Source organism: Dipodomys merriami, unplaced genomic scaffold (genome assembly GCF_024711535.1).
Source record: "Dipodomys merriami isolate MVZ:Mamm:240054 unplaced genomic scaffold, mDipMer1.0.p SCAF_239, whole genome shotgun sequence".
NCBI lineage: Eukaryota > Metazoa > Chordata > Mammalia > Rodentia > Heteromyidae > Dipodomys > Dipodomys merriami.
The window spans coordinates 1,351,460-1,373,652 of record NW_027203815.1 but is presented as its reverse complement, the minus strand read 5'-3'; the positions used below and the strand labels follow the sequence as shown (position 1 = coordinate 1,373,652).

At 39.9% G+C, this 22,193-nt stretch overlaps 1 long non-coding RNA gene across 1 annotated transcript in view; it reads left to right on the top strand.

Annotated features, from left to right (window-relative positions):
* The first annotated feature begins 221 nt into the window (after positions 1–221).
* The window catches only part of LOC138835456 (uncharacterized), a 33,558-nt gene continuing 11,586 nt past the window's right edge, over positions 222–22,193 (top strand). The window contains exons 1-2 of the long non-coding RNA XR_011374633.1: positions 222–386; positions 20,783–20,899. This is a non-coding gene — a long non-coding RNA (uncharacterized lncRNA). The remainder of the gene's footprint in view (positions 387–20,782; positions 20,900–22,193) is intronic.

The window sequence follows — 22,193 nt, the reverse complement described above, 5'->3', positions numbered from 1 at the left end:
CATTGTTCTTTCTGACCAATGGGATACAAGAATTGTGGCCACCCCAACATTCCATGCTGCTTGGTAGAACTGGGATTCTCACTGTTAGTTTACACCACTACCAGCAGTTGAGGAAGGTGAGGTGTTTGAGTGGTGAGGATGAGACTCAAGTTGACTTCGGAGTATAGTAGGAAATTGAGAAACCTGCCTGCACCCAAGCCGCTTTCCCCCTTTCCCAAGTTTCGAGATTTCAAATATCAGGCAATGTCCCCCTGCCAGCCCGATTAAAGCCCCAACCTGATACCTGGACCTGGTTCTCTACTTTGGGCCCATTTGTCCACAATACCACTGCCATCACTGCTCGCCCCACCTGGAGCAGCCTCCAGCAGCTTCTCCCAGCAGCACAGGTGAGTGGCTGCCCCCAAACCACCCCTACCGAGGTCAGACCCCCCCTGGGAGCACCATAACCCCTGCTTGTTTCCTCTCCCTGGCTCTGAGGAAACAACATTTTGTCTTGGGCATTTCTGAAACAGAGACTCAATATATGCTCTGGATGGGCTGGATCGAGGTTCTCGTATTTGTGACAGGTATGCTCTTCCAGGCCTGGTCCTCTGTAGTTGGGATGGTAGACATGTAGCAACATGCGCAGTCATCAATTTAGATGGCTTATCCCCAACTTTTAGTCCACAGTAGCCGATTCTTGACCATAGGTGAAGCTCTGGGTAGGGCGGCAACCATCAGACCTCATTTTCCTCACAGGACAGTTGTTAGGAAACTAGGGATTTATGCAGAGGGATCTCGGGAACACAGCTAGGCACAAAGGGAGCAGCCTTCAGATAAGATTCTCTGCAGTTCTATGAGCAAATGACAAGAAGATACCTGGAAAGGGCTCAGATGGGGCCTTTTATTAATCGTGGAACAGATGTGGGATTATGAAGCAAAACATGGCTCTCTTTCATCATTACCCTATCCCCATATGGAAGGGGATCCTTCATTCTGTGGAGTTTTGCAGCTGGTGAAACCGAGGCACAGAGAAACCAGGTGACCTACTTATGACTTCAACTTCACAGGAAGCTCAGCCTGACTTTGCTACCGTGCTCCCTAAGACAATGGTTGTTATTCAGTAGACTTCTGGTGGTAGGAAGTCCACTTCTTGTCAGTCGTGGGGCTTGAACTCTGTGTCTAGGCACTGTTCCCGAGCTCCTCAGCAAAAGGCTAGCACTCTACCACTTGATCACACAGCACCATTTCTGGTTTTCTGGTGGTTCTTTGGATATAAAAGTCTCACAGACGTTCCTGCCGGGGCTGGCTATGAACCATGATCCTCGTATCTCAGCCTCCTGTGTAGTTAGGATTAGAGCTCTAAGCCACCAGCAACCTTCTTAATTGTAATTGTGACTTTTTTTTTCTCCCTCTTTCACAAGAACTGGTTGAATGGGTGCTGGAGGAAGGGGTTGGGCATCCGCATGTGGCTAGAACCCAAGGTGACCCTCTCATTCTGGAGGTGGGCTGTAGTTCAGGTGCTGTCTTGCTCAGCCTGTTGAAACAGCTCCATGAGATAAGCCCCTCTGTGCCCTGGCTAGACCATGACAGTTCTTCATTGTCCATCCAGCCTTACTGGATTTATTGTATTGTATTGCTTTTGACATCATTTCTAGCACCTGGCCAAAATTATGATACATCGTTACTGAATAAAAATGTAATGCCATCTTAAGAAAGTCATTTAGGGCTCTGGGAAAGTGGCTTCATGGTACAGTGATTGCCTATCATGCATGAAGCCCTGGGTTCAATTCCTCAGTAACACATAAAAAGAAAAATTCTGGAAGTGGTTCTGTGCCTCAAGTGGTAGAGTGCTAGTTTGAGCAAAAAAAAAAAAAAAAAAAAAATCTCAGGAATAATTCCCTATCCCTGAGTTTAAGCCCCTGGACTGGCAAAACAAAAACAAAAACAAAAAAACAAAACAAAACAATACAAAACAATACAAAAACATTTAGTTAGTAAAAGCAAAATAAAGAACCCATACTTGTAGTATATAATTGCTCCTTCCATATTGACACTTGACAATAGTCCCTAATTCATGTACTTATATTAGGATACTGTGTTGAAAAAAGTTTTGTTCATTGTCACAGCTATTAATGCCAGGAATGTGCTTAGATGTCAGGTGAAGATTAATTCTGGAAATTCAACCATTCCAGGATTTTGTGTCATCACTGCTAATCACGAAGAGAAGGGTAGTCTAAGTGTGACTTTTAAACCTTTTGGTCAGTTATGGCACCAAAAAGGCAGGGCTAATTAAATGTTGTGAGAGAAGATAAAGAATAACTGCAGATATAAGGAATAAATGATAGTAACTAAGGTATAACAGAAACTGTTCTAAAGAACCATTTTTGGTTATTGAAGAACTTGTTGTCAACTAGGCTTTTCCTCATTGTCTTTAGCATTCTAAATCTCTTAGTCTCGTTCTTAATCTCTGTGTGATAAATCTCCTCTTTGCTGTTCTTTCATAGGTGATCTCCTTTGCTTTCTAAAAATCACAGTCTTTCTATATTTCTCTATGAACATTTCCTGATACTAAATTCACCCACACAGATGTCAGAGGATGCTAGTGTAAGGGTCCCTTAGCTCATGAGTCATTAATGTAACAAAATGGAAATGGAGGACATATTTATTGCTATCTCAATTTTAGAAAAGCTGCAATGTCATCATTTGGTTAAAATTTCCATTTATTGTCAACACAGTGTCATTCAGTGCACATAAATGCAAATATGAGCCAGGTGCTGGTTGTTTACACCTGTAATCCTAACCACTCAGGAGGTTGAGACCAGAGGATTGTGGTTCAAAGTCAGCCTGCTCAGAAAAGTCCATGAGACACTAATCTTCAGTTTACCACCAGAAATCCAGAAGTGGTGCTGTAACTAAAGTGGTAATGCACTCAAGTTGAACTGAAGAGCTGAGGAACATTGCCCAGGATCAGAGTTCAAGCCCTAAAACCAATAAAAAAGGTGAAATATGACTTTAAGTTTCCCCAAAAGGAACGAAAATATCAATAATCTTCCCAAGCAATACAAATAATTTCAAAATGATTCAGTGCACCTAATTTTGCTGAGTAATGTTATGGATTATTTGTTGGACATATTCTCTAAAAACAAATCGTTTAACTAGGGATACAGGTGGACTCATTGAAACAATGAGATGTACAAGTCGTAACGTTGAAAAAAGAACTTTACAACTTTGGTGGGAGGGGAAAGACCAAGAGGGGGGAGGGGATAATACAGGAAGGGATGAGATGGGGAAACAAAGAAGAGGAAACAATGCTTGATTAAAAAAGTACTTGTTCTCTTGCCAATGTAATTGTAACTCCTCTGAACGGTATGCTCACAATAAAAAAAGAAAAAATTGTCAAATATTAGCTTTAAAATAAACTTCATCTAATATTTCATGTTTGAAAAGAGAAATCTACACAGTTGATGTCACTTGGCTTTCTTATTATCTTAATTCAAAGCCAACCCTGGCAGGAGAGTCTGTCAAACTCTTGTCTGTGATTACACAGCAAAAAGCCAGAAGTGGAGTTTTGGTTCAAGCAGTAGAATACTAGATTTGGGGGCTGGTGGGCAGGAAAGAAAACTGTTCAGAGACAGGGTCCAGCCTCTGGGTTCAAGCCCCAGAACCAACACAAACTTAACAAACAAGCAAACAAAAAAAACGCAGGTATTTCATTGAAACCCTCCTTAAAGGAGTAGTGATCTGAGAAGAGGCTCCTTTTCCTGATCATACTCACTAGATGCTTCTTTGGAATCCTTCTTGTTTTGGAGAACTCAGGACTGAATTAAAGGAATTGATAAATGACTCCTGAAACAAGAAAATCATCTCAGGGGTGAAATATACATCGATAAGTCTTTAAAACCTCCATGTATTTGTTTCTGTGAAGTAGAGCTTTTATTTGGGGGGGAGGTTCAGTCATGGGCCTGAATTCTGGGCCTGGGCACTCTCCCTCACCTCTTCAACTCAAGGCTAGCCCTCTAACAATAGAGCCACAGAACCACTTCTGGCTTATTTTTGCTTATGTGGTGTTGAGGAACCGAACCCAGGCCTCATGCATGCAAGGCAATCGCTCGACCACTGAGCCACCTTCCCAGTCCCTGGAGTGAAACATGTTTAAAACAACGTTATTTCCTTTTGTTCTATGCTAGCCTTCAAATGGCTCATTATTTCTTTTTTTAAATTTATTTTTTATTGTGCAAATATTGTACAGAGGGGTTAAAATTATATGGGCAAGATAATGACTACATTTCTTATCAAACATTGTAGCCTCCTCCTTTGATTCCCCTTCCCATCACTTCCCAGCCTCTGCCACCCCCTACCTAATCCTCCCCCATCCTCGAACCAAAGTTGTAGAGTTCGCTTTCGACATGACAACTTGTACTTCTCATTGTTGAAATGGGTCCACATTTATCCTTATTTAAACGATTTTTTCCCTTTCCCCTCCACAAATTATACCAACATCAAATACAGTGAAAGCAGGATTTATACTGTAGGGGAAGGACATACAAACAACAATGAAATAATCTTATAAATACCTTAGAAACAAATGCATGAAAGAAAAAAAACATTTATATAAATATCTTACGGTTCATTTTCCTAACATCTTATTATCTGACCTTTTCTGCTTGACTTTTCTTCTTGCTTTGATTGTCTCTGTTGAGAAATCTAAGTTTATTCTAATTGGTTTCCCTTTATGGGTGATTAATCTTTTCTCCTTGACATCTTTAAGCATCTTTTCCTGGGTCTGAGTTGATCCTGTGTGGATTATAATGTGACAGTGGGATGTCCTATTCTGGTCTGGTCTATTTGGAGTTCTAAAAGCTTCTTGTATCTGAAGAGCCCTATTTTTTGCATGTTTGGGAAGTGCTCTGCTAGGATCCTGTTAACAAATTTCCTAGACCATTAACTTCTGTTTCTAGGTGCTCCTCTACACCCATTATCCTTAGTTTAGGCCTTCTGATGGTGTCTTCCAAGTGTTGGATAGATCTATCATATTTCTTGGACTTGTCTTGGATTGTTGTATGTTCTTTCTCTATAATATCTAGGCTGTCTTCAATCCCCGAGATTCGATCTTCTGCATGGTTTAACCTGCTGTCACGACTTTCTACTTTGTTTTTTATTTCTTTTCCTTCTAATTGGTCAGATTTGATGGCTTCAAATTCTTTGTTGAAACTTTCTTTTAGATCTTGAATGAATTTCTTTACTTCCTTAATTTGGTGTTCAGTTTTTATTCTCAAATCACTTAGTTGATTGATTATGGTTTCCTAGGACTGCCATTCATTCTGTTGGATTCCTTTCAGCATTCCCTTTTTGGTCTCCCTGACTTCTTTCAGCTCTTTGTTAATGGATCCCATGAACGCTTTTAGTGATCTTCGTGTATTTTCATCCTGCCCTCTCAATTCCTGTATTACTCTTGGCTTGGCTTCCTCATGTTCTTGCCAGTGCTGTAATTTTCTTTGAGTTTTCTCATCCTGCTCACGCCATTCCTGCCTTTGTCTTTGAGTATTCTCAAGCTGCTCATGCAAAACTTGTATCAGTTTTTTAGTAGCTCCCTCACGCTCATGATTTTCCTGTATAAGCGTTTGGATTGCCACCTCTCTCTCCCTATCAGGCTCATAGAGAGTCCTTTGTGGCTTTTCAATCTTTTCTTGCATTGACCTTTTGTTTGCCTCCATTGACCTTTTGTTTGCCTCCTGTCTCTCCTTATCACATTCATACAGAGTCCTTTGTATGTTTTCAATCTTTTCCTTTATTATGTTTTCCAGCAGTGTTTGTAGAACTATTTGGGAACTCTCCTCTGGATTTTTCATTATCTGTTCTGTCCCTGATTATCATGAGTGGCAGTGGAGATACCGGGACTTGCCATTTTTCTTGTGGTTTTCCGGCTTACTCTGCCCATTTGGGATGAAAATAACACCATTTGTGTGCTAGAACACTAATTTAAGGCAAGCATCAACCAAAGTCTTTATTTGCACAGTCAATACTCTGCAGATACAATCTAGTTCAACAGATACATCTATTCAACATCAAACAACTATATATTAATGGGCTACGAATAGCAAAGAAGAATTTGGTAAGCTAGAAATTATTAGGGTTAGGGAGAGATGTGGGTAAAAAATAGGAATAGAGTGATGTGTGAAGGCACAGGGAGAGTTAACGTAAGTCCTAATCTCAAAGCAGGAACTAGGTTGGATAGGATGAAAGTAGAGAGAGAGTAAAAGAAGGAGAAAGAGAAATGAAAAAAAAGAGACCAGAAAAAATAGAAAAGTAAAAATTAAAAATATTATGCAGAAATGAAAACAATCTATTTAGAGAAAAACATGAATATGAGAGAGAGGAGGGAAATAAAGGAGATGTGAAATTTTTTAAAATAAAATTACTTAAAATATTATATAGGTATAAAGAGGTAGTACTGCTATTAAGGAATTTAAGTCTAAGAGGTTTTGAATTGAGTAATAAATTTGTGGATTAAGTGTGTACACAACAACGTAGGATAAGGTCTAATAATCGACTACAGGTTTGCCTTAGGATGTGCAGAACAACAATAAAGTCACATAAAGAAGAACGAAAGAGAAGAAAATGTGAAAAGGATAAGAAAGAAAGAAAAAAGATCAGAAGTTCAGTAGAGCTAAAAAAAAACAAAAAGTAATTAAAAAAAGAAAAAATAGAAAGAGAGAAAAACACACACACACGCATACACCGAAAATAAAAATTATAAGAGAAAAAAACTTACTAGAAAACATTTTTTTGAAAAAAGCTAAAAATTAAATATTAAAAAAAGTTTTAGAAAAAAAATTGGGGGGGGAACATACTGTACAGAGGGGTTACAATTACATGGGCAAGATAATGGGTATATTTCTTATCAAGCATTGCACTCTCTTCCTTTCTTTAGCCTTCACATCCCTTCCCAGCCTGCCCTCGCCCACCCCCACCCTATCCTTCCCACCCCACCAAAGTTGTAAAGTTCGTTTTTGACATGACTACTTGTACTGTTCATTGTTGCAACGGGACCACTTGTATACTTAAACGACTTGTTTTTCACTTTCTCCTCCACAAAGTATACCGACATCAAATATAGTGAAAGTAGGGGTTATATTGTGAGGGAAGGACATACAAATCAACAAATAATTATCATATAAATGCGTTAGAAACAAATGCTTTAAAGAAAAAAAAAACATTTAAATACATAGCTAAGGGTTCATTTTCCTAACATCACATTATCTGAACTTTTCTGCTTGACTCATACATATACTAGATATTGCAAATAAGGGAAACCATGGGACCTATGTTTCTTTGGCTTGGCTTACTTCACTTAATATAAATTTTTCCAAGACTTTCCATTTCCTACCAAATGGGGCAATGTCATTCTTTCTGATGGAGGCATAGAATTCCACTGTGTATATATACCATAGTTTCTTGATCCATTCATCTACTGAGGGGCATCTGGTTTGGTTCCATATCTTAGCTATGGTAAATAATGCTGCAATAAACAAAGTTGTGCTGGTAGATATAGTGTGGTCTTGTTTGTAAATATTTGGGTAAATGCCCAAAAGTGGGATTGATGGGTGATAGGAGAGCTCTATGTGAAGTCTTTTGAGGAACCTCCATATTGCTTTCCAAAGTGGTTGAACAAGTTTACACTACCATCAACAAGGAAGTAAGGTTCCCTTCTGTTCACATCCCCTCCAGCATCTGTTGTTATTAGAGTTCTTGATTTTTGCCATTCTAAATGGGGTGAGGTGGTATTTCAATGTTATTTGATTTGCATTTCTTTTATGTGTAGGGAGGTTGAGCATTTCTTCATGTGTCTATTGGCCATCCTTCTATCTTCTTCAGAGAAGTTTCTCTTTAAACTTTTGGCCCACTTTTTTATAAGGCAGTTGTTTCTTTGAGGATTTGTTGTTGGCAGATTTAATTTTTTGAGTTCCAAGTATATTTTAGAAGGAGACCCTAGTCCATTTTATGGCTAGTGAATATCTTCTCCCAATCTGTGTGCTTCCTATTGATCTTGCTAGCTATGTCCTTTGCCATGCAGAAGTTCTGCAACTTCATGAAATCCCATTTGTCCAACCTTTCTTTGATTCGTTGTCTTTCTATTAAGAAAATTTTGGCCTGAGCCAAGGAGACTTAGGGTTTCTCCTATTCCATCCTGTAATGTTTTCAGAGTGTCTGCTTTGACTTCGAGGTCTTTGATCCATTTGTAGTTGATTCTGGTGCAGGGTGATATATAAGGATCTTTCTGTAGTTTTCTAGAAGTAGTTAACCAATTTTGCCAGCACCATTTAGTGAAGAGGCTGTCTTTCTTCCATTCTCTTTTTTAGCTCCCTTATCGAAGATTAGATGGCTATAGGTCTGTAGGTTCACTTCTGGGTTTTCAATTCTATTCCATTGGTTCTGAGGTCTGTTCGTGTGCCAGTACCAAGCTGTTTTGATTACTATGGCTTTATAGTAGAGTTTGAAATTTGGTATTGATGTTCTTCCAGCAGCGTTCTTACCATTGAGGAGCGTTTTTGCTATTCGGGGTCTTTTATTGTTCCATATGAATTTTTGGATTGCCTCTTCTATTTACTTGAAGAATGACATTGGAATTTTGATAGGTATGGCATTGAATTTGTAAATAGCCTTGGAAAGTATTGCCATTTTCACGATGTTAATCTTTCTATCTAGGAGCATTGGAGGTTTTGCCATTTTCTATGTTCTGTTTTGATTTCCTTTTTCAAGGTTTTAAAGTTTTCATCATAGTGGTCCTTCACTTCTTTGGTTATGTTAATTCCTAGGTATGTTATTTTTTGTGGGGCTATTACAATTGGAGTTGCTTTCCTAATTTCAGCCACACATTTCTAATTGTTGGCATACAGAATAGCCATTGATTTGCGGGCATTAATTTTATACCTTGTTACTTTGCCAAAGTTTTCAATCAGCTTGATTAAATTGGGAGTGAAGTCTATGGGATTCTTTAGCTACAAGATCATGCCATCTGCAAAGAGGGAGAGTTTTATTTCTTCTTTCCCTATTTGGATCCCCTTAATGTCTGCATCTTGTCTTATTGCTGTAGCTAGGCATTGTAATACTAGATTGAGGAGAAGTGGAGAGAGTGGACATCCTTGTCTTGTTCCTGAGTTAAGAGGAAATGGCTTTAGTTTTTCACCTTTAAGTATAATGCTGGCTGAAGGTTTGTCATATACAGCCTTTACTGTATTGAGAATTGTTCCATGGATTCCTAATTTTTCCAAAACCTTCATCATAAATGGTTGTTGGATCTTGTCGAATGCTTTTCTGCATCTATTTAGATAACCATGTGGTTCTTATTCTTGCTCCTGTTGATGTGATGAATAATATTAATTGATTTGCGTATATTGAATCAGCTTTGCATCCCTGAAATGAATCCTGTTTGATCGTGGTGTATGATTTTTTGAATGAATTGTTGAAGTTGATTGTCCAAAATTGTGTTGAGAAGTTTTGCATCAATGTTCATCAAGGAAATGGGTTCATAGTTTTCTTTCTTTTATGAGTCCCTGTCTGGTTTGGGGATGAAGGTTATGATGGCTTCATAAAATGTGTTCTGTAGTGAACTTTCTCTTTGAATTTCATTGAATAGTTGGAGGAGCATTGGTGTGAGCTTTGCTATGAAAGAGGAAAAAAAAATTTATAAAAGGTGCAAAAATACTGAATTTTTTTTTGGGGGGGGGAGAGGTGGGAAAAATCCTGTATCTCCCTTTTGTTCATAACCAGCCTCTTGTTGCATTCTTTGGTCTCCTTGTGGTGTTTGAATTTCCTGTGGCTTAGTTGGTTCATTAAGTCTGTTTTTTTGAACCGGCAGATAAATGCTCACCTTAACCCAGGTTTTTGTGATCCTCTTCCCAGGCTAGTTCAATGAGAGGGAGATCTACTTTGAGTTTCACAAAAGAGGGAGATGGCTTTTTCCTGAAGTTTGGAGATGCTGTGATGAGGCTAGGTTCTGGGTAGAGTTGAGGCCTTTCAGCAAACAGTAGCTTTTCCCGGGGGTTAGTTTGTGAGAAACTCACAGAGCCCAGACAGGAGCCACTCTGAGGGTTTATGTTTAATAAATTTAAATTGATTGTCAAGGCTGCTAAAGGGAGGGGCAGCCTCTGGCTCTGATTATCCAGCAAAGAAAGCCATTCCTGAGGCTGGCGCCTGAGCTGGGTGACTTTTCCCTGGGTGGAGCCGAGTCTGTCAGGTCACTTTAGTCTCTAGTTTTCATCCAATGCCTGAGTTTGAGCTAGCAGCTACGCCGAGCTTTTTCAGTATCGAAGATGGAGATCTCCGGTACTGGGGGGTGTGGCCTTCCCTCCTCTGCTCCCCGAGAAGGAGTGAGGATGTTAGGCCTCTACTCACACAGCGTCTTGGTTCCTGGGTCGTCTCTGGTCCGCGAAGTACAGGATGAAGATGTCTGTTCCTTGTCAGTTCTTGCTGGTGTTGTGTAGAATCTGCTTGCCCACCATGTCTGGCTCCTTCGTACTGGACTTTCTCTGTTATAGGTATGGTGGGTATGGCCGCCGCTGCCACAGCTCCTGCAGCAGTGGCATCTCCTGGCAAGTGCTCCGATCTGTCTCCTTGCCTGGATTTTTCCTCTCTGGTCTAACACTTTTTCCTGTGATGGAACACTTAGTGTGATTCTCTGGCTTAGGACTGTTCACTGGAACTCTAAATCTGTGTTCTATGTGAGAGCTTGTTTAGGCTTCAGCTTCTACTCCACCATCTTCCCGGAACTTCCCAGGAAATTATTTCTTTCTGTAGTACGCTCAACTAGAAATTTACAGAAAACTTATGTATGAGTAAAAACACACTCGAAAAAGTCAGGGACAGAGTTTTCTTCAAGCCTTCAGATTCTTTTCTTTTTTTAATTTTTTTTTTATTGTAAAGACACTATACAGATGGTTACAGTTACAAGAGAAAGGTAATGAGTACACTTCCTATTGAGTATTGTTACCCCTTCCATTGTTTTCCCCCTACCATCCCTTCACTCCCTACCTTCCATGAAGTTCTTTTTTTTTAAAATTGTGGTTAAGTGATTACATAATTTCCTAAATTTCACAGAATTGTGGAATATTAATGCTCATATAAAGTCACAAGTTCATTCTAACTTTCCTGGAGCAAATTGTCTATCACAATCTATAACATAAAACAGTGTACACTATCCACCATACATGTGATCAGCAGCATCGGGACTTTTAGTAGTGGTTCGACCAGATGAGTGGGAGTTCCTTGTTTCTTAAGTCTTGTTAATTTTGTAATATCACCAAACATTTTGGATTTAGCATCCACTTATCAGGGAGACCATATATCGTTTGTCTTTGCTCTTGGCTTACCTCGCTCAACATGATTCCTTCTAGCTCCATCCATTTCCCTGCAAATGCCATTATTTTGTCATTTTCTAATGGCTGCATAATATTCCATTGTTTATAGATACCACAATTTTTGGATCCATTCATCTGTGGTGGGGCATCTGGATGGTTTCCATATCCTAGCTATTGAGAAGAGTGCTGCAATGAACATGGAGGTGCATGTGTCCTTGTATATTGGTTCCTGTTGTTCAGGGTAGATGCCTAGAAGTGGTATGACTAGGTCATAAGGGAGGTCCAATTTTAGTTTTCTAAGTACCCTCCAGCCTGCTTTCCAAAGTGGTGGTATAACTGTACATTCCCACCAGCAGTGTAGTAGGGTTCCTCTTCCTCCACATCCCCTACAGCATTTGTTGTTCGCTGATTTGTGGATGTGAGACATTCTGACTGGGGTAAGGTGGTATCTCAGGGTTGTCTTTATTTGCATTTCCTTCACCACCAGGGATGATGAACATTTTGTCATGTGTTTCTTTGCAATTTTTATTTCTTGATCTGAAAAGTCTCTCTTTAGTTCCCTTGCCCATTTAGTAATTGGTTTGTTAGGCTTGGGAGGGATTAGTTTCTTGAGTTCCCTGTATATACTGGATGTTAACCCCTTGTCCGATATATTGCTGGTAAATATTTTTTCCCAATTAGTTGGTTGTCTTTCTAGCTTGGTTGTGATAAATTTAGCTGTGCAGAAGCTTTTTATTTTAAGGTAGTCCCATTTGTCGAGTCTCTCTCCAATTTGTTGTGTCCCTGGGACTCTGTTCAGGAAAGTCCTTCCTGTGCCTATTACTTCAAGTGTCTATCCTACTCTGTCCTGCAGTGGTTTTAGAGATTCAAGATTAATGTTAAGGTCTTTAATACATTTTGAGTTGATGTTGGTGCATGGTAATCGTCTGGGGTCCACTTTTAGCTTTCTGCATGTGTCCACCCAGTTCTCCCAGCACCAATGGTTGAAGAGGCTGTGTTTCTTCCATTGTATGTCTTTGGTTCCTTTGTCAAATGTCAGCTGACTGTAGGCATGTGAATTTATTTCTGGATCTTCTATTCCATTCTATTGGTCTTCAGGTTTGTTTTTGTGCCAGTACCATGCTGTATTTGTTATTATGGCTCTATAGTAGAGTTTGAAGGAAGGCATGGACATCCCTCCCATGTTGTCTTTATTCCCTAGAATTGTTTTGGCTACTCTAGGTATTTTGTGGTTCCATATGAATTTTTGGACTGTTTTCTGTATTTCAGAGATGTACATCATTGGGATTTTAATAGGAATTGCATTGAATTTGTATATTAATTTGGGCAGTATTGCCATTTTCACTATATTGTCGGCCTATCAAAGAGCAAGGGAGGTCTTTCCATTTCCTAGAGTCTTCTGCAATTTTGTTCTTTTACTTTTTATAGTTTTCATTAAATAGTTCTTTTACATCTTTGGTTAGGTTAATTCCTAAATATTTTATTTTTTCGGCGGTCATTGTGAATGTGATTGCTCCCTTTATTTCCCTCTCTTCTTTACATTGTCAGTGTACAGGAAGGCAACTGATTATTGTGGGTTTATTTTTTATCCTGCTACTTTGCCGAAGTGATTTATGATTTAAAGAGTTTGGGGATGGAATTTTTGGGATCCTGAAGGTATAGTATCATGTCGTCTGCAAAAAGCGATAGTTTAACGTCTTCTTTCCCTATGCGGATACCTTTAATGTCTTTTTCTTGCCTTATTGCCCTGGCTAAGAGTTCCAGGACTATATTGAAGAGGAGTAGAGACAGTGGGCATTCTTGCATTGTTCCTGATTTTAGAAGAATTGATTGTAGCTTTTCCCCATTCAGTATAATATTGGTTATTGGTCTGTCATAAATGGCTTTCATTGTTTTAAGAAATGTTCCTTCTATTACTATTTTCTCCAGAGCTTTTAGCATGAATGAATGTTGAATTTTATCAAAGGCCTTTTCTGCATCTGTGGCGATAATCATGTGGCTCTGTTGATGTGTTGGATTACATTTATTGACACGTATTTTTAACCATCCCTCCATCTCTGGGATGAAGCCTACCTGGTCATAGTGTATGATTTTTTATGTGTTTCTGGATTCTGTTATCTAGAATCTTGTTAAGAATCTTTGTGTCAGTGTTCATCAAGGAAATTGGCCTGTAATTCTCCTTTTTGGTTGGGTCTTTGCCTGGTTTGGGGATGAGTTTGGGACAGCTCCCTCCTTCTCTGTTTCTCTGAAGAGCTTGAGGAATATGGCTATTAGTTCTTCTTTAAAGGTCTTATAGAATTCTGCTGAGTCCATCTGGTCCTGGGCTTTTTATTTTTTAATATTATTTTATTTTATTTGAGAACATACTGTACAGAGGGGCTATAATTACATGGGCAGGATAATGCATACATTTCTTACCAAGCATTGCAGCCTCCTCCTTTGTTTACCCTTCACCTCCCTTCCCAGCCTCCCCCTCCCCCCACCCATTTATACCCCCCTCCCCCCCACACACCGACATTGTAAAGATGGTTTTGACATGACATTTTGTACTTCTCATTGTTGCAACAGGTCCACCTGAATCCTTAAACGACTTGTTTGTCCCCATCTCCTCCACATGTAATACTGACATCAAATATAGTGAAAGCGGGGGTTACACTGTGGGGGAGGGACATACAAAGCAACAAGGAAATAATCTTATAAATGCATTAGAAGCACATGCATGAAAGAAACGGAAACATTAAAATACATAACTAAGGGTTCATTTTCCTAACATCACATTATCTGACCTTTTCCGCTTGACTCATACCTATACTAGATATTGCAAATAAGGGAAACCATGGGACCTATGCTTCTTTGGGCCTGGCTTACTTCACTTAATATAATTTTTTCCAAACCTTTCCATTTCCTAACGAATGGGGAAATGTCATTCTTTCTGATGGAGGCATAGAATTCCATTGTGTATATATACCACGTTTTCTTGATCCATTCATTTAATGAGGGGCATCTGGGTTGGTTCCATATCTTAGCTATGGTAAATAATGCTGCAATAAACATAGTTGTGCTGGTAGCTTTAGTGTGGTCTTGTTTGTAAACATTTGGGTAAATGCCCAAAAGTGGGATTGCTGGATCATAGGGGAGATCTATGTGAAGTCTTTTGAGGAACCTCCATACTGCTTTCCAAAGTGGTTGAACAAGTTTACATTCCCACCAACAATGAAGTAAGGTTCCTTTCTGTCCACATCCCCTCCAGCATCTGTTGTTGTTAGAGTTCTTGATTTTTGCTGTTCTAACTGGAGTGAGGTGATATCTCAATGTTGTTTTCATGTGCATTTCTTTTATGGCTAGGTATGTTGAACATTTCCTCATGTGTCTATTGGCCATCCTTCTTTCTTCTTCAGAGAAGCTTCTCTTTAAGCCTTTCGCCCACTTATTTATTGGGCAGTTGTTTCTTTGAGGATTTGTTGTTGGGTGGTTTAATTTTTTGAGTTCCAAGTACATTTTAGATATGAGACCCTTGTCTGTTGTATGGCTAGTGAAGATCTTCTCCCAATCGGTGGGCTTTCTATTGATCTTGCTAGCTATGTCATTTGCCCTGCAGAAGCTCTGCAACCGTATGCAATCCCAAAAAGCATTTGACAAGATCCAACACCCCTTTATGATGAAGGTTCTGGAAAAATTAGGAATCCATGGAACATTCCTCAATACAATAAAGGCTGTATATGACAAACCTACAGCCAGCATTATACTCAATGGTGAAAAACTAAAGCCATTTCCTCTTAACTCAGGAACAAGTTAAGGATGCCCACTCTCTCCACTTCTCTTCAATCTAGTATTAGAATGCCTAGCTACAGCAATAAGACAAGATGCAGACATTAAGGGGATCCAAATAGGGAAAGAAGAAATAAAACTCTCCCTCTTTGCAGATGACATGATCTTGTATTTAAAGAATCCCATAGACTCCACTCCCAAATTACTCAATCTGATTTAAAACTTTGGCAAAGTAGCAGGTTATAAAATTAACCCCCCAAAATCAATAGCTTTTCTATATGCCAACAATGAGAAAAGTGTGGCTGAAATTAGGAAAGCAACTCCATTTGTAATAGCCCCACAAAAAATAAAATACCTAGGAATTAACTTAACCAAAGAAGTGAAGGACCTCTATGATGAAAACTTAAAAATCTTGAAAAAGGAAATCAACACAGAACTTAAAAAATGGCAAAACCTCCCATGCTCCTGGATTGGCAAGATTAACATCGTGAAAATGGCAATACTTCCCAAGGCTATCTACAAATTCAACGCGATACCTATCAAAATTCCACCCTCATTCTTCAAGGAAATAGAAGAGGCAATCCAAAAATTCATATGGAACAATAAAAGACCCCGAATAGCAAAAACGCTCCTCAACGGAAAGAACACTGCTGGAGGAATATCAATACCAAATTTCAAACTCTTCTATAAAGTCATAGTAATCAAAAGAGCTTGGTATTGGCATAAGAACAGACCTCAGGACCAATGGAATAGAATTGAAAACCCAGAAATGAACCTACAGACCTATAGCCATCTAATCTTCGATAAGGAAGCTAAAACAATAGAATGGAAGAAAGACAGCCTCTTCAGTAAATGGTGCTGGCAAAATTGGTTAACTACATGTAGAAAACTAAAGCTAGATCCTTGTATATCACCCTGCACCAGAATCAAATCCAAATGGATCAAAGACCTTGAACTCAAAGCAGACACTCTGAAAACATTACAGGATGGAATAGGAGAAACCTTAGGTCTCCTTGGCTCAGGCCGAACTTTTCTGAATAGAGACCCGGAGGCTTTTTTTTTTTTTTGTTGGAAGACTTTTGATAGCTTTCTGTATCTTGTTGTAGGCTATTGGCTTATTTAATTGGTTTATTTCTTCTTTGCTCAGTTTGGGCAACTTGTATTTCTCTAAAAATGCTTCCATTTCTGCCAGGTTTTCTTCCATTAAAGATTATAAATTTTGAAAGTAAGTAGTCCATTAGGATTGTTTGGATATCTTGTTTACATATTGTGATTTTTTTCCTGTGGCATCTCTAATCCCGTTAATATGTGTTTCCTCTCTTCTTTTTTAAATTAATCTTGCCAATGGTCCATCAATTTTCTTTATTTTTTCAAAGAACCAGCTTTTGTTTGGTTAATTTTGGCTATAATTTTCTGATTTTGTAATTGGTTAATCTCTGCTCTTGATTTGGTTATCTGGCTCCGTCTATTAACTTTAGTTTCCATTTTTTCTTGTTTTTCTACCTGTTTTAAATGCAACATGAGATTATTTACTTGGTCTGTCTCCATTCTCTTGATGTGGGCACTGAGGGCAATAAATTTGCCCCTCAGGACTGCTTTTCTTGTGTCCCACAAGTTTATTTGCGAAGTGTTTTCATTTTCATTGAGTTGTAGGAAATATTTTATTTCTTCTCTGATCTCTTCCGTTACCCAGGCATTGATAAGGAGTGTGCTGTTCAATATCCATTTATTAGAGAAATTTCTGCAGTATGCTTTGTTATTGAGAACTAGCTTGATTCCAATGTGGTCTGATAGGGTACAGGGGATTTTGTCAATCCCTTTGTATTTTCTTAAGTTCCTTGCATGAACTATGATATGTTCTATTTTGGAGAAAGTTCCATGAGCTGCTGAGAAGAATGTGTACTGTGTTGTTTTAGGGTGAAATACTCGGTAGATGTCAGTTAATTCCGCTTGAAGTATGTCCTCAATTAATTCGGTAGCTTCTTTGCCAATCCTCTGGTTGATAGACCTGTCCTTTGGTGAGAGTGGTGTGTTAAATTCTCCTAGTATTTTCATATTGGGATCTATTTTATTCTGTAAGTTTGAGAGTATTTGTTTAACATATCTGGGTGCACAAATATTTGGGGCATATAAGTTGATGATGGTAATACATCCTCTTGGATTGTTCCTGGTATTAATATGGAGTGTCCGTCCTTGTCTTTTTGTACTGATTTTAATGAAAATTCTATTTTGTCATATATCAGGATAGCTACACCTGCTTTCTCACTGGGGGCATTTGATTGGTAGATCCTTTTCCAACCCTTTTCTCTGAATTTGTTTGTATGTTTGGCTGAGAAGTGGGTCTCCTGAAGGCAATTCTGATCCAGTCTGCAGTTCTTTTTCCTTTGATTGGTGAATTAAGCCCATTAATATTAAGAGAAAGTATAAAGAGATGCATTGTTGTCCCTGTCATTCCCTGTTTTCCTGAGTTTTTCTTCTTTCCTTTCCTCCTGTGCTTGCTCAGTTAGAAGTTGATTAATGTCTGTCTGGGTGCAGGTCCCAGTTCCTGGTTTCTTTCTTCAGGTTATGTCCCACCTCTTAGTATTCTTTGTAATGCTGGCTTAACGCTTATATATTCATTTAGTTTTTCTTTGCTATTAAAATTTTTCAGTTCTCCATTGAATGTGAATGATAGCTTTGCCAGGTATATCAGTATGGGTTGCCAGTTATTGGCTCTCAGGGTTCGTATGGTACTTTCCCAGGCCTTTCTTGCATTCAGTGTTTGTGTGGAGAGATCTGCAATGATTCTAATTTCTTCCCATTGTTGCATAGCTACTTCTTGATTTTTGCTGCATGCAAGATTGTTTCCTTATTATTCAGATCTATCATTTTTACTATAATGTGTCTAGAAATGTTTCTCCTGGGATCTTGCTTGTTGGGTGTTCTATATGCTTCTGTTATGTAGGTAAGATGTTCTTTTTTGAGGTGGAGAAATTTTTCACCGATTATCTTGTTGATTAGCTTTTGCCTTCCCTTGCTCTGAAATTCCTCACCTTCATCCACTCCAATTATATGAAGGTAAAATTTCTTTGCATTATCTTCTTTCTCTTGAATTTCCCTTTTGCTTAATTTGAGTGATTTTTCCATATCTGTCACTTTTTGGTCCAGTTGGTGTATTCTGTCTTCTGTATCTGACACTCTACAGTCCATTTCGTTCACTCTGTTGACCATGGATTCTATTGTGTTTTGTATGGAGGAAACGGATTCCTTTATAGATTCGATGTTGGTTCTCAAACTATTGATCTCACCTCTTAATGAGGTATGTTCTACCTCTAATTTGGCATTTATCTCACTTCTTACTGAGGTTTGTGCAGACTCTATTTTTGCAAGCATCTCCTGTTTGATATCTTGTATCTCTTTTGATAGCTCATCCTTGTGCTCTTTCAATTTCTGGTCTATTTCTCACTTTATTTCTTGAGTCATTGCCTCCAGCATCCCTTGGATGTAGCTTTTGTCTTCCATTCCTGCTTTGCTCCCACTGGGGCTCTCCCCTGCGTGGCTGCTGGCTATTGAGGATAGCTTGCTATCCTGGGTAGTGATAAACCTTGTAATTTTTCTCTGTGATTTTCTCATGGGGGTTCAGGTATTATTGGAGACTAATCTGCAATTTTGTTTTGGTGTGTCTGTCTTTGCTTGGTTGCTGATTCTGTATTGGTAGAGAGAGTCTGTGCCTGATCTGGGTTCTGTTGGGGGCGTACCTCCAGCTGCTGGTCTGATCTATATAGGATTCTCAGCTCTCTGCTGTAGATTGCTGGTAATTCCCGCCTTTAGAAGGGTTGTGCACCCTAGACTGCTCATGTTTGCTCCTATGGGTGCTCTTGGCAAGATCAGATGCTCTGGATGCACTCTCCCAGATGCTTGAGTCGGCTATGGGCTCCTGATGTTTTTGTTTGTTTGTTTGGTTGGTTTTTGGGGGGGCCAGTTGTTGGCTTGAACTCTAGGTTTGGGTGCTGTCCTTCAGCTCTTCAGCTCAAGGCTGGCACCCTACCATTTGAACCACAGTACCACTTCTGACCCTTTCTGCTCATGTAATGCTGAGGAATCAGATCCAGGGTCTCATGCATCCAAGACTATCACTCTACTGCTGAGCCACCTTACCAGCCTGAGCTCCTGCCTACTAACAGGTGCAGGTGGCCTGTGTTGCCCAATCCCAGCCTAGAATTTATGGGTCGGGTTTTGGTGGGTTTTTGGATTCTCTTGTACTGAGCCTCCAGGTCTTTTGTTGTCACAGGTGTGCTTCCCACGGGGTGCAGTTCCCTGTTTTTCATCTCTCTGCTGAGGCTTATGCTCAGTTGGGAGGAATTGGTTGTGTTGTTCAGGCACCGGATTGCCAGGCCTGGTTCTGGCCCCCCACCTGGGGCATGCTGGTTAGGCCTGTGCTGCTGTGTATACCACCTAGGTTATGCAGCCTGGGGTACACAGTTTACATTTCTTCTACTGTTGGTTGTCTGGACCCAGCGGCACTGTTCCTGGCTTGGGTGTTTAAGCTCCCTTCCAGGGGTGCTCTTGCTCTAGCCTGCCCAGCAGAGTGTGCTCCAAGGGCCGGTGGAGTTCTCGAGCAGTTCCCAGTTTCAGTGGGTCCTGTGGTCCGGGTGTTGGGGTGGGGAGTCTGGGTCAGGGTCTCAAGATTCCCTCAAGCTCTGGTCTCCCTTGAGGGATACACTGTCCCCTGTGGGGTATTCACCCTGGAGCTAGTTCTTTCTGTGTGGTGTAGGTTGTCAGTTGCTGTTGCAATCCGAGTTCAGTTGGGGTGGTTGCGGGCTAGGCTGGGCAGTGGTGGCTCTGTGTGATTCTCTTCTGTGTCTGCTTCTGTCGAAGCTGTCGGGTCCACAGTGTCCATGCTCAGGCGGCTTCTGCACGAGTTATGTGCATGCAGCTCCTTGTGTCTCTGGGACCCTGGCAGCCCCCGCTAGGTTGTCACAATCGGCAGGTCTGACACCGGTACCTCAGGCATCTTCTGCATGAGTGATCTGCAGGCAGCCCTCTGTGTCTCTGGGACCCCAGTGGCCCCCACCATGTCGTCACAATTGGCGGGGCTGACACCGGTACCTCAGGTCACTTCTGTGCTATCTGCAGACAGCTCCCTTTGATGTGCTGCTGGTGCCGGGTGGCTTTGGCGGGATGGAGCCTCTCTGCTTGGGTGGAAAGTGAGGGGTGGGTGTGGGATCATAGTGGAGACTCACAGATGGTAGGTTTCTCTATTTGTGGCGATCAGCGGGTCTGTAAACTGGTACCTCAGGCGGCTTCTGAGCAGGTGATATGCAGGCAGTCCCCTGTGTCTCTTGGATACGGGAAGCCCCCGCAGCGCCGGCTGGCCATGGCTTGGCACACTGCCGTGTGGCCAGTGAATGTTGGGGGAGGGGTATTCGCTCTTCTCTGTTCTGAAATTCTTCTTTTCCTCTCTTTCTTTTTTGTTATTTTCCACCTCCTGTTTTTCTCTGAATGTTCATCTTTTTGTTATTGTTGGTCTCTTGGGGAGATTAAGCATTGGAACTCAAACTCTCTTTTTGGTTGGGGAGAGCTTTGGTATTTCCCTACTGCCTCGTTACCATCTTTGTCCTTTTCTTATACAGTAAAAAGGAAAACACAAGTTAACTTGAACTTTGTCAATCCTCTGTGTTCCATTTTTCTCCTAGGATCAGTTTCCACATCCAGTAACAGTTACTTCCAGGAACAATCGATGGTGATGCTTGAGGTATAATGAATGTTTTCTAGCTTCACCAAAATAACCCAAGGACACCTTTGGACCTGAGGTAACACATGTTTCAGAGAAACATAGTAAAGAGAAAATACCATTTATATTGCTTATAAATACATTATTCATGAGTATATTGAGTTCAAACTTTTTAAGTCCTCTGTAAATAAGGCGAATTTTAAATGGGAAGAAGGTTCTCAGATCATTTTTTAAGGAGTGTATGTGCTGCACATTATTTCCCAAGTTTACACGAGTTAACAGTAAGGGAAACAATAGCAATAATAGGAGTAAGAGAAGTTCTGTGTTTAAGTTTAAGGGTTCATTACACTATAGAAGACTCTACAAATAAGACAACATTGAAACAATAAAGCCAAGTACAGTATGTAGATTTATTAATGCATTCCCTCTATAGGGAATGCATTAATCCTACGTGGAACACGAAATATGAGGCCACTCTCTTTCTAAATCATGCTTGTTAATCATGCAAATTTGTAGAAAGTAGAATGGAAGAATAATTCTGTTTACAATGCAATTCACATATAAGAGCATGGACTTAACTGGAAAAAAAGTCCATCTTGAGAGAGCAGGGATTATACTAGCCATGAACTGGTGGATAAGATCACATTTTTTTTCTTTCCTTTACTTATATATATATTTTTTGATGGTGGTCTTGGCACTTGAACTCTGGTCCTTGGCTCTGTCCCTCTGCTATTCAGCTCAGGTTAGCATCCAGCCTGGGCAGAACAGTCTTTGAGACACTATTTATAATTAACCAGCCAAAAGCTGTATTAGAAGAATGGTTCAAGTGATGGAATACCAGTCATGAGCAAGATGGCTGAATAATAGCTTGAGGCTTTTGCATATATACATACAAACTTACACATAAACACAGAGGCACTTATATGTGCACACACAAATACACAAATGAAGCAATTCTCAGAAGATATAGAAAAGTTAGGACACAATAGATAATATGTCCTCAGTAAGACTAGAATCAAGTGATAATTTTTAATGTTAGAAATTCCTCAAGTGAAGTTTCTTCAAAAAAGTTTAAGAATATTACATAGATATGGACCAGAGATAGTAAGAGAGACAAGTAATCATTATGAAAGGGATCGGATCCATGTAGGAATGAATCAGAGACCCCACAGGTGTATCTGAAAATGATCATATCCCCTGTGAAATGTTAGAACATCTTTTAATATAGTCCATGAACAGTCTGAGCAGTCTAGTGGATGATATCACTGGAGAAGTTCAGAATTGCTAGTCTGTATCTAGATTAAATAAACCAAGAAACTCTGGCAGGTCAATGTGATACAAGCCTAGAATTCTAGCACTCAGACTGACAGGAG